The sequence below is a fragment of the Tenrec ecaudatus genome, chromosome 5 (genome assembly GCF_050624435.1).
Source record: "Tenrec ecaudatus isolate mTenEca1 chromosome 5, mTenEca1.hap1, whole genome shotgun sequence".
Classification (NCBI taxonomy): Eukaryota; Metazoa; Chordata; class Mammalia; order Afrosoricida; family Tenrecidae; genus Tenrec; species Tenrec ecaudatus.
The window spans coordinates 64,745,332-64,759,462 of NC_134534.1; positions in this window are offsets into that span (position 1 = coordinate 64,745,332).

Consider the following 14,131-nt stretch of genomic DNA (forward strand, 5'->3'; position numbering starts at 1 on the left):
AACGTGGAAATAGAGGGGCTTGGAGGAGCCCCTGATATCTGAAGCCAGGAGAAGAGAGCTGAAGTAAATCTGCTGGACTTGCGAGAGACTGGTAAGGTAAATGGTTCTACTCCAGCTAGGTGAAGTCAAATGAAGACTAACACACACACACACACACACACACACACACACACACACACACAAAGGAATTCCACAGCCATCTGTCAGTTTGCCATCTACTATGGTGTCTCCTATGTTTCCTTGATGCTGGGAACTCTGCCACTGGTATTTCAAATACCAACAGCATCAGCCATCGAGGACAGGTTTCAGTGGAGTTTCCCAACAAAAACAGATTGGGAAGAAGGTCTTACTCATCGACTTCCCAAAATTAGCGAGTGAAAGCCCTCACCCTATCAATGTTGTTAGACACGGTGCTGGAAGATGAGCTTCCTAGTCTGGAAGACATGCACTATGCAGGCAGCAGGGGACTTATTCATGCCAGCGAACGTGACTGTGACACAGGACAACATGGCAACAGCACGGAACAACATTAACTGGAAAACCAAAGTCAAACCAAACTCACTGCTATCCGCTCCATCCCCACTCACAGGGCCCTAGAGGACAGGGTAGAACTGCCCCGTTACCGTTTCTAAGACTATAACTATTTTTTTCTACAAATTGTTGATGGTGGATTAGGAGAGGGTTCAGACTTCAGATCATGTTAGCATTCAACAACTGTAGCAATACATCAGACCTCCTAAGGGCTAGCCCTGTTCCCCTCCCTTTGCCCCCATCTCCCTGCTGTGGTTATTGACTTCCCCTTCACCCAAGTTAACATCTGTCCCCTCACCCAGCCCATTGCTGCCTTTCTTCCCCTTTCCCCCTTCTCCTGGTGAACACCAAAGTCTGTTTTTTCCCGTTGAAAAGCTTTTCTTGATGTTTCCCCCCAATTCAACTTCTACATATAGAATTCAGTATCATTATTCATGCTCTTTATATTGTACAGCCATTGTTGATACCCTTTCCCTAATTACTCCACCACCAATATCATAAACTTAATGCCCTCTAAGCAAGAAACACGTCCTCCTCACCCATGATAATCATTGGTCAGCTTTGGCTTTTGTCTTGATATAAAATTCACACGTTGCACACATCCATAGTTTCATCACTTTTTAAAAGAGTTATATAGACATCATCACAATCGGGTATAGTGCTCCCTCCCCCACCCTGCATTCATTATTTGCTCCCCAATTCTCCCTCACTCTCCCCCCATCTGTCCCCGATGAACCATTGCATCAATTATCATTTCTATGCACCCACTCCTTCTGTGCTTCATAAACTGGGAAACCCAACAGAAAGAAGAAAAAATAATAATATAAAAATACAATAAGAAAGAAAAGAGCAACAATATTTTTTTTAATTTCTGTGGAAGAAACAAGAAATATTTGCTCATAGACAAAATTCAGGTTGGGTCAAGGAGGAGGTCAAGTGACCAAGTATCATGTAATACAATGGTTCCATGCACCATAATCAAGTTTACACCAAACTCTGTCTGATGGTAAAGCTTTTTGAGTCCTGCTCCTGTGACCAGAGGGGATCTGCCAGAGGCTTAGGCTGCCTCGATCCTCTGCAGCTGTATTTTGGGCTCCCACTGTCCTCCATAGACTTCTACAAACTGGGCGCTCACCAAGACTGGTTAAAGGGATTCCTCAAAAAAAAGGTCACAATGATTACGGGTTGGTCTGTTATCCTTAAGGTCACTAGTTCTAGCCCACTAGCTATTCTGAGGATAAAAGCCAGGACTTTCTATTTCTGTACAGAGTTACAGAGTGGAAAACCCACCAGGCCAGTTCTACCTTGTCCTACAGCATCACTATGAGTCAGCATTGGCTGGATTTCAGGGAGAGTATGATATTTTCTAGAGAATCATGTAAGAAACACACGCATTTTGGAATTAGGAGTACATAACTCAGGACACAGTACAAAACAGTGTGTTTGATGAATGAACATATATACTCATTTTAAATGCAAAGAAACATGTGATTAGTACAAAATAAATGATTAGTAAGTTGTAGGTTTCATCATTGCTACATTGCACCCTGACTGGCTCATCTCCTCCCTGTGACCCTTCTATAAGGGGATGTCCAGTTGCCTACAGATGGGCTTTGGGTCCCCACTCCGTACTCCCCATCATTCACAATGATATGATAATTTGCTCTTTGATTCCTGATATCTGATCCCATCGACACCTCACAATCACACAGGTTGATGTGCTTCTTACATTTGGGCTTTGTTGCTTCTGAGCTAGATGGCCGTTTGTTTACCTTCAAGCCTTTAAGACCCAGGCTGTACATCTTGAAGGGAGCAAGCAGGCTCATCCTTCTCCTGCAAAGCATCTGATGATGGGTTTGAACAGTTTATCTTGAGGTTAGTAACTCAACAAGCAGCACACTTTGTCAGCAGGACTCTCTTTATGTAAGTTAATAAATCTCCTTGATTAGTTTAGCCAATGTGAGATGAGTTTTGTGTCATTTACAACTAATCACATCCTGATACAGAAAGAAGGGGGCATTTTAGTGGAAAGGAGCAGTGTGAGCAAAGGTGGAGGATTATGGAGCAGTGTGGCCCCCTGTGGAATGACAGGCGATTCTGGACCCTGTAGATAGTGAAGCAAGACAGACTGTGTTTAGACAAGGCTGTGACTTGCTTCGTTTCTTGTTTTAGACAGATCACTACAGGATTACAAATGAGTGACACTAAAGACAAATTAATAAGACCAGGAGAGAAACTATGAGACCCTGAGCACAAGGATGTAGAGGAGACAAACAAACACAAGCAAACTCACTGCCATCGAGTCAATGCCAACTCATAGCAACCCTGCAGGGCAGGGTGGCACTACCTCACGAGAAAACCCCCATCAAAACTAGTGGTTTTGAACTGCTGGTCCTCAGATCACAGCCCAATATGTAGCCCCTATGCCACCTAGGCTCCTGGGAGAGGTGACTGTAACAGGGAAGATGGGCTAAAGAGTTCTCTTTCTAGTATGTTGGCTTTCAGGAGCTTCTACAGAGCTTCCTCCAGTGCTTTAAGTGATATTGTACCGTAGGCCGTCTCATCACATTTCTGCTTTCCTTTCTTCCCCTCTATCATCTCCACCTACACAACCAGCACCCTCATCACCCTCCCTTTGGCCCAACTTTTCCATCCAACGAAACCTCCTCTCTTTCTTCAAAAGAACTTCTTTTTCTTTCCCAAAATCATATTTTTCTTCTTAAAGTATTCACTAAGCTCAGCATCTGCAGGAGCAAACTTGACTCGTAGAGTGGGTCCCCTGGAATCGAGAACTGAGTAAAACTGGACCATGCCAAGACATTTGGTATTTGAAAGAGAACCTTATGAAATCAAATGATTAATAGAAAGGATATGTGCATTGGGGGGGTCTACAATCCAATGCATTTTTGAGCAGCCACTGAACAACTTTTGAAGAGGCCACCCACTCCCAGCCATTTATTTTCTACCCAAGTGATACCAAGAACAAAACCATTGTGTTCCGTGTTGCTAGAGTTCTGTTGGCCCTACACAAACTGCACCGAGACGCTGGCGTATCCTGGTCTTCTGAAAGCATGTTATTCTCATTAGCAATCCTGTCTATGCCTTCTCACAAACACTCCGGAGGCAGAAGCTCTTCACTTCCTTTGCCTTGAATTATTGCTTCCTCTTCTGGCTTTCAGAACTACAATCGAGTCTCATACAGGAACACATGTCTTCCACATATTGACCACACTTGTGCTTATCTTAGAACAGCTCCCTCTTAATTTTCCTGTTACCTACATAATCTTACGTGTCTTACACATTTTAAAAAGACTATTACAAGCCAGGTTGCTTGGATGATGGAGATGATATTTAACTCGATTGGAGACAATATCATAATATTAAAGAAAAACGGTAAAATAATAATAATAACATCTAAATGCCAACCCCCTCACTTACTATCTCCATTTTTTCATCTAACTTCACTCAAAGTAAGCATACTGTTGTGTATTTAATTACCACTTAATAGGATAAGCAATATATAGTTACATAGTGGAGGGTGATTATGTTGTTCACATGAAGATCTATTTAGACTTATTCATGTAGCAACAAAAGATGAAGGCTTATTGAATGGTAACACTTATGGCTATTCCTCGAACTGGCATTCTTTCATATTGTAAACAGAGAATGTAACCTGTCACACTTGGTTTCCCAGCTCTTGTAAAAGCTCAGACTTGAGAAAAAGCATTCAGGAAGGCTTGCAGGTGAAAACCAGTTCAAGAATGACCCTACATTCTACTCCTCATGAAACAAGTTCTTGGATCTTACTGCTTCCACTAAACTCTGTGCTACGCTTTTGGAATACTTCAAGAGCTGCTGTTAGAATCGATTGGGTCATTTAGAAGGAAAGATGTGAAAACAGGTGCAGATGCAACAGTCACTCCGTGTGAAGTGACTCTCTCTGCTTACAGGATTAGCAAAGATCTTTGGGTGAGAATTAACTTATTATTTGGAAACCACAAATAGTTTAGTCTGACGGGAATGCCAAGCATAAAGCAAAAAAATAGCAAGAGGTATTCAGTAGTTCCATCCATTCACTCATGTGTGAAGCAAACATGTATGAAGGCTTGACTAGATGTTCAGTAGAATAGACACAGAGGTTATCGCACATCCCAGCGCCTAAGCATTGCCTCCTTGGGGCTCCTTTGTGAAGATACAATAGGGTACAAAAGCAGACTTACTCCCTGCTCTCATAGGGATTACAATCTAGTGGAACAAATAGATATCAATTAAATAATCACACTAATTAGTGTATCATTATCATCTGAGTTGAGTGGTTTGCCCAAGAGACAACTGATGTCAGTTGTGGGAGTATTTGCTCCAACTCATGACAACCCTAGGAATAGCAGAACAAAATAGTGTCCATTTCTACACCATCGTTACGATCAGTGGCATGTTCAAGTCTATTCCTGCTGCTCTGGGTTGGTCCATTTAATTGAGGATTTCTTTCCTTTCCTTTGGCCCTCTAACAAACTTGATGCTCTTTTCTACTGGTATTTCCTAATGGCATATCCGAATATGTGACCATGAGGTATCCCTACATCCATTCACTCCTTCTGGGTAGTGGACCCCATGGCACTTGGCCAAACCAAAACCAAACTCATCGTTACAGAGTCAATGCTGATTCATAGCAACCCTCTAGGACAGGGGAGGAGTGCCCCTGTGAATTTCAGAGATAACAGGAATAGAATGCCCCATCTTTCTACCATAGAATGGCTGATGGTCTTGAACTGCCAACCTTGCAGATCTCAGTCCAACGCATAATGACTACACCACCAGAGATCCCGCCTGGCCCTTGTCAGCCAAGAGTAGCCATGTGGCCAAGTTATGGTAAGCAAAAGTAATAAGTTCAATTCCTGTACCAGGCCCTTCCTTAAAAGAAGTGAAGTGCCCTTCCTTTCTTCTTTATATACTTACTTCTTTGTTTATTATTAGTAAAGATTCCTGAATCCCTCCTCCCAGGGGATTATGATTTAATCCAGCTCTTACTTATTTTGAAAAGAATCCTGGTGGTGTAGTGAAACTCACAGGGCAGTTCTACCCTGTCCTACAGGGTTGCTACAAGACTGCGTGACTCGATGACCGTGAGTTTGGTTTGCTTGTTTGTTCGGGTTTTACTTATTTTGATGTCCAATTTGGGCTAGTGAGTGACATATCAAACTGTCTTGTGTGTGTTTTGGGACATGCGGCTTAAAAAAAATAGGACTTTCTTAATTTCTGCAACAATAAGATGCCTTAAACTCATCTTGGACCTTTCCTGGCTCAACCTTGAAGGCAGCCGTTTCTTTACAAAGTACTGGCTCCCAGTGAGAGGAGCTGAGCGCTACACACTAGGTGTTCTCTTCCGCTGCAGTGCTGCTGCTTCTTGGTCCTCTCAATGTGTCTGAGTCAGGGAATGTCTTTAAAATCATGAAGTTATACTAAAACCTTCTATTCCAATACAGTTTCAGAAGGTTTTTCCTTATCTATCTTGGTACCTTTGCATCTCCCTTTGTACATAGTGAGAACAGTAGCTCCCAACACAACAAACAAGTCTTCCCCTCTCCTCACTTCCACACAAAATTGCTCTAACATTGATATTCCCATCCTCCTATAAAATATTACTTTTAAAAGTTCAAAAATGTGTTTACAGTTCTTTTTCTGTTTAGGTTCAGAATATATTCAATGAGTATATTTAAATCTACTTTTAATCATCTTATTGGGGGGTCTGACAGCTCTTATACTATCCATCCACTGCATCAAGCTCTTTTGTACATATGTTGCCATCATCATTTTCAAAACATTTTCTTTCGACTTGAGCCCTTGGCATCAGCTCCTCAAGTGTTTTGAATTCTTTCCCTCCCTCCCCCACCTTCAATGTGATCATGATAGTTTTTAAAATATATATAGTCAGGTTTATTTGCTACTATGTACATTCAATCTTTGCTAATCCCTCCACCGTTATTAATATACATTTATTTTAAAGCATTATTAACATAATCCAAAAGCCAAAAGAGATGTAGTCAGATAAATGTTATTCCCCTTAAAAGTGTCCATCTTGTTCCCTGCCTCCTTCACATACACACCTTTTAGGTGATCGATTTCGTTAGATTTTTGTTTACAAAAGAAAGCAGATAACTGCATTCTTTCTCCTTTTCTCTTCCACAAAAGCATACTATATGTTTCCCTTTGCAACTTTCTTTTGCCACTTCCCATTGTGTTCTAGAAATCACCCCGGGTCAGTTCCCAGCTATCTTCCTTACTCCTTTACATAACCACGCAGCAGTGCATGTGTGCAGGTATCAAAGTTTAACCAATATTTTAGGTTTGAGTATTTTCCAATATCTTGCTATTACAGACAATGCTGCAATGAATGACTTGGTGCCTACATTTTTGTGTTGTTTAGGATGTATCTTCATGGTAAACTTTTAGAAGCAGGTAGGTTGCTTTGTTAGATACTGTGAAAATCCGTTACAGAGGTTGCACCGTTTGCTTTCCGAACAGCAATGTCACGTGACAATCTCACCACAAGAGCATGCCGAAGCTTTCAAGTCTTTGCCAACTGAGGGCAAAGTGATGCCTCAATGTACCTTTAATATGTATTTTTCTCATGAGTGAGATTTATCTTTTCACAATTGTAGAGACTAATGTAAATAATTCACTAATAGATTTTCCTCATAAAAACTTGAAACACTATAGATGAAGCTACAGTCCTTTCTAAATATCACCCGCTATGTGGGCCCCCTTCCTCCACATCCAAGTATAACTACGGTGAATAACTTGGTATATCGTCTTCTAATTTTTATCTAATGTCTTTATATATGCTGAAGGGCAGTGAAATATTTGATTGGGCTCTTTTAGTCAAAGTCTCCCACCAAACGACCTTTCCCTGAATGGTTCTGGTAGGAGGGTGAGGGAGAAGGATATTGATGGGATTCACCTGTGAGTGATTGTGACTAGGAGTCCCTGGAGTGCTATCCTGCTGTGTATAACAGGTGCCCTCTGAGAAGCAGGAGGAGGGATCTCATTACCAAAAAGAACCAGGAGTGGAGTGCATCTTCTGGACCCGAGCTCCCTGTGCAGTGAACCTCCTGGATCCAGAAGACAGCTGTACCATCAAAGGAGCCACAGCAGAGCCAGGAGCCAGAGCATGGTACAGAGTGACGGACTTCCCAACCCTCGGAGCAAGAGTGCTTTGTACAGGTGGCTGGCTTGCACAGTGAGGTGCATCTGGGCACTCAATTGGCAAAGATGGACTTGCTGACCCATGGAAGTGGGGCTGAGTACCTTCAGGCTGAGGCTTACTGAAGCGGGGTGCCTCTGAAGAACTCCTAGTGCTGACCCACAGCTGAATGCCTTCAGGTGAGACTTATGGCAGAGTCGAATGCCCTTTGGGGCATTTATTCACAGATCTGACAGAATTTTGTCAAATGTTAAGCAACTCAACCTTGAGCATTTCTCACTAGCATTGAGCATTTCTCACTGTCATTTTTAAAACTTGTCAAATTCCTGAATAAACCTTTTAGTCATGAATTTTGTCTGTGAATTCTGTTTAGTCATTGCCAAGTATATTAAAACACAGAGTAGATAAAGAACACTAATTAATCACCTTCCCGACACAACTGCTGAAGACAAAGCGGGTGAAAAGGAAATGTGGAGAAGAAAGCTGATGGTGCCTGGCTATCAAAAGATGTAGCTTCTGGGGTCTTAAAGGCTTGAGGGCAAACAAGTGGCCATCTAGCTCAGAAACAACAAAGCCCACATGGATGAAGCACACCAGCCTCTGTGATCACAAGGTGTTGAAGGGATCCGTTATCAGGCATCAAAGAGCACAAAATCATATCATTGTGTGCTCACCTCATGATATGATTGCTGAAGACAAAGGGATGCATAAGAAAATGTTGTGAAGAAAACTGATGGTGGCCAGTTATCAAAACAGATAGTGTCTGGGGTCTTAAAGGCTTGAAGATAAACCAGCGGCCATTTAGCTCAGAAACAACAAAGCCCACATGGAAGAAGCGCACAGCCTGTGTGGTCACCAGGTGTTGAAGGGATCAGGTATCAGGTGTCATCAGGGGATGTCCAGTGGCCAACAAATGACCTTTGGGTCTCCACTCTGCACTCCCCTCCTCATTCACTGGACATCCCCTTGCAGAAGGGTCTCGAGGAGGAGATGAGCCAGACATGGGGCCACGTAGTAACAATGAAAAATACAACTTTTCTCTAGTTCCTAAATGCTTCCTCCCCCCTCCCCACTATCATGATCCCAATTCTACTTTGCAAGTCTGGCTAGAACAGAGGATGTACACTGGTACAGATAGGAACCAGAAACACAGGGAATCCAGGGCGGATGATCCCTTCAGGACCAGTGGTGAGAGTGGCGATACTGGGAGGATAGAGGGAGGGTGGGTTGGAAAGGGGGAACTGATTACAAGAATCTACATGTGACCTCCTCCCTGGGGAACGGACAACAGAAAAGTGGGTGAAGGGAGATGTCAGACAGGGCAAGATATGACAAAATAATAATTTATAAATTATCAAGGGTTCATGAGGGAGGGGGGAGTGGGGTGGGAGGGGAAAATATGAGGACCTGATGCCAGGGGTTAAAGTGGAGAGCAAATGTTTTGAGAATGATGAGGGCAATGAATGAACAAATGTGTTTTACACAATTGATGTATGTATAGATTGTGATCAGAGTTATATGAGCCCCTAATAAAATGATTTTTAAAAGAATAAATAAATGAAATTGAAAAAAAGAACACTGATTAAGACATTATATATGTCCTTGTATAAAATACATTGTAACCTTTTTATTTTTCATTCTTACATTTTCCGTGTGTTATACAGCTAATGTCTCTTCAACTTAATTTTATAACCCAACAATATCCTCTGGAGACCTACTTGTATATATACTTCATTCTTTTTAAATGCTATGTAATATGATAATACCACTATTTACTTTGGAAGTTATCGAAAATGATTGTTCACCTATGTTGTTTCTAATTTTCATTACATTTAATTTGGATCACTTAAATATTGCTTTAATTTAGGATAAGTAAATGAATGTGTTTAATAGTAAAACTTGGTTTTTAAATGTCATATTTAGCTAGTACATATATCTAAGTATAAATCAATACATATTTAATGTAGAAAACTCCAAAAACCAGACTCAATGTCATTGAGTCAATTTTGACTCATAGAGTCCCTATAGGACAGGGCAAAGCTACCCCTCTGAGTAGCTGTGAATCTTTACGTAAGTAGAACGCCTCATTATCAGTTAATATAAAATATGACTACAAAGACAAAAAGTCTAAAACACTCATGATCCCACCAAAAAGATTTTTAAGTAGCTCAGAATTTGAAGTTATATTACCAAGATCAAATCCTCTTAATAGCTCTCTGACTTTCAACAAGTTACTTAAACTAAGTTTTAGATTCCTCACCTTTAAAATAAAAGCAATAAATTCTACCTCCCCCCAATTAAGTAATACTTAGCTTAATGTTTAGCACTATATTTTTCATCTGCACTGCATCCTATATTACAGTAATGGAGGAATGCATAGGCAAATTATGGTACATCTAAACAGAGAACTTACGTAGTCACTGAAAATATAACTGTTTAGAGATCAAAGTTCAGCAGTAGTTATAAGAGGCAGGCAGAGGGAGAGAGGAGCAATTGTTGCTTGAGTAGCATTGTGTTTCTCTTGTACGGCCCGACAGGGTTTGACAAATACATTAATATTGACGGTGATGGGTTATTGGGCGGTGGATATTAGGGATGATGATTTCACAATGCGATTGATGCAATTGTCTCTGAATTGTACAGGTGAAAATATTGAATTAGAATATGTTGTATTATTTATATTTTTTTCAATAATCTCAAATGAAGAAATAAGTAGACCTATCTATAATGACTTGGAAATACTTTTCATGTTCAGTATTTTCATTTTTTAAACGTGTACATATATATCCCATGTATATAAAAATACTATATAGTGGGGAACCCATATGTAGTGTAAGTCTGGAAAGCCACCTACCTAAAAAGCCACCTACCTAAAAAGCCACCAAAGTGTTAAGTATGGTTGTAAAAGAGTACAGGGAAATAAATAAAAACAGTGATTTTTACTTGTTAATCTTTATACTCCTGCACTTTATGAATTTGGCACAGTGAAATGCACTCTGTGGCCATTAAAATCCACGACCATGGAATCTGCAACCCATGGGAACCCAATTTCAGGGTGACTTGGGCCGAAAATCTTTATGGGGCAGAAACCTCATCATTCTCCCTCGGAATAGTTTGTGGGTAACAGTCCATTGGTAACACCCTGCTGGCAGTTTTCCTTACTTTGCCATTGAGAGTTTGTGAAGAAAATGCTAATGTTAATAGACTCTTTGAAAGCAATTTTAAGCTAACTGAAAATTCATGAAAAGGCAATTTCCATATCCTCTCTCTCCATATACACATTATTTTCCTATTATTAATATTTTTTATTCCTGTGGTGCATATGTTATAATTGATGATACAACCCTGAAGTAATATTGATGCATTATCATTAACTGAAGTTCACCAGGACTCGCCCTTAATGTTGAACAGTCCTCTGGGGCTCAACAATCGCAGAATGGCATGTATCCCCCATCACATACAGAATCATTTTACTGCCCTTAAGCTGCCCTGTGCTCCACATGGTTGCCCTGAGCTCATGGTTCCACTGAGCAAATGGCCACTAATGATATTTCAATTATCAATTTCTTTTTCGGAATGTCCTACACTTGGGATCACACAGTACATGCCATATTCAGACCGGAATCTTCCACCTGGAAGTATGCACTTACGTTTCCCCCACATCCTCTCATAGCCTGGTAGCTCATCCTAATTTTTAAAAGAAGTTAACATTACAGAACTGCTTTACAGAACCTTTCACCTGGCTTTTTGATACTGGACAGTATCATCTGAAAAACAATTTCAAGAGTTTTTGTTTGTTTTTTGTTTTTAAGCAAATAAGGTATTTAAAACTTCCCAATTGTGTTCCTCTTGAAATAATATCAGGAAAAGTTCACATTCACACGGCTCTGCAGTAGGGTTGCCTTCAAGGAGTGAATCTCTGTGATCGTAACCACCTTCTTCATCTTCCATGACTTTGCTTACCTGGGCTTTCGGATTCATCTGAAAAAGCTGCGCTAGCTTTGTCAGGCAGAAGAGCAATCCAGGCACACCTCTCAATCCCAGCTCTGCAACCCTGCCCAAGCAAACCTCTACGACCATGATCTTTCCTGCATTCCTCAAGTAAATCGAGGGTAAGGTAAAATGCCGTTACCACAAGGTTTTCCATAGTATGCCTCTGGTGGTTCCAGAACTACTCAAAACGAGTGTGTATTAGTCCAGTTAGAGAAACAAATCTAGGGAGACGCATGTGTATAAGAGAGAACTTTATATCAAAGAGTAAATGTATATTAAGAAAACACATCAGCCCAGTCCAGATCAAGTTCTTAAGTCCCTTATTAGGCCATGTGGCAGTTACATACTCTGCTGTCAACTTGAGTGAAGGGGTGGAGACTAGCCTGTCAATCAGGTCATAGCCAATGAGGCCTCTGTGTGGGCATGGCCTTCTCCTATGGATTCTGGGAAACCTGTCTTCCTCCCTGGAGGAGGACACACACTCTCCCTGGGAGACATTACTGTTGTCGAGCCACATGGAGTGACGCTGACGGAGCCAGAGCCCTGGAGCTGGAAGGGCCAGTGGAGACCCACGCCAGTGCTGAGATGCTTCTATCACCACTGGTTCCCCAGACTGTCCTTCCATTGGCCTGTGATCTTCCTGCATTCGGCATCATTGCACGTGCTGTATGAGTCTGAAGAGGAATTTATACACTGGTATCGGACATATGGGCTAATATCAGACTTATGGACTTGATCTGGTCTGGGCTGGGATGTTTTCTCAATATATAACTGCTCTTTTATATAAAGCTCTTATGAAAGACACATATGCGTGTCTATGAATTTGTTTCTCTAGTCAACTCAGACTAACAAAGTCCATATGTCCAATAGGGAGAAATAGCTGCAAACATCTAATAATCAGAACTTGGAATATGTGAAGTACGAGGCTAGGAAAATTGGAAATCATCAAAACTTAAATAGAACATTTGAAGATTGATATCCTAGGCATCTGTGAGCTAAACAGGACTGGTATTGATAATTCTGAATCAGGAAACCATAGGATTTGCTCTTCCAGGCATAGCACAATCAAGAAGAGAGGCATGGCCTTCACTGTCAAAAACACTGCAAAATCAACCAAGAAGCCAGTGCTGCCTGTGCTAGGACTGTATCTATCTCCTTCCAAGGACATGCAATCAACAGCACTATTATTCAGATGTATGCACCAACCAATAGTTCAAGTGATGAAGAAAGTGAAGAATTCTATCAACTACTTTGGTCTGAAAGTGATCCATGTGATGTAATCATAATGCATCAATAATGGTGATTGGAATGCAAAAGCTGGAAACAAAGTGCAAAAAATACTCATTGGAAAATAGAAAATTGGCAAGGATACCAACTGAAATGTTTCGACAAGCTGATGAGGCACTGACTCATCTATGCCAGGAAATGTGGAAGGCAGTTTCCGGGCCAACTGAAAGGGAGATTTATACCTATTCCAAAGAAAGGTGACCCAACAGAATGCTCAAATGACAGAACAATATCACTGATATCACATGCAGGGAGATTTTTGTTGAAGATCATCCAACAATGGTTGCAGCAGTATAGCGACAGGAAGCTGCCAGATTCAGAAGTGGACATGGAACAAGGCAAGTCATTGCTGATGTGAGATGGATCTTGCCTAAAAGCAGAGAATACTAGAAGGTTGTTGACTTAATCTAGGTAGCCTAGAGAAACAAAATTCATAGACACTCTTATTTTATAATAGATTTTTATATAAAGGGTAAGTGTACATTAAGAAAGCATCCCAACCCAGTCCTGTCCAAGCCCTAAGTCCAACATTAGTCCATATGTCCAACACTGATCTACAAAGTCCTCCTCAAACTGACAAAACACACGCAGTGACACCGACTGCAGGAGGAAAGCCAAATCAGTGAGCAAGTAAGCATCTCAGCACTGGCAGGGGTCTCCACGTGGCTACTCCAGCACCCAGGGCTGCATCAGGGTAGGCCCATGAGGCTTTTTCTCAGGGATGTCTTGCAGGAAGTGAGCCTTGCCAGTTGAAGCAGGGAACTGGCTAAGACAGTTGCATCCTGGTCCAACCATCAGAATGCAAGAGACCAAAAAGACGAGGCTCGCCAAGCCATTTATCTCTCCACCCTTCAATTAAACTGCCCTTAAATGAATCCCACATGTGGCCATCATCCAGGTTGTCACAATAAACCTTAACTATCACAGATGTTTACTTGTGTTTTATTGACTGTGCCATGGCACTTGACCGTGTGAACCATAACAGACTATGGATGACCTTGAGCAGAATGGAAATGCCAGAGCACTTCATTGTGATCACAGATCAAGAGGCAAGTTGTATGAATGGAACAAGGGAATTCTGTTTCAAATCAGGAAAGGTGTGCATCAGGGTTGTTTCTT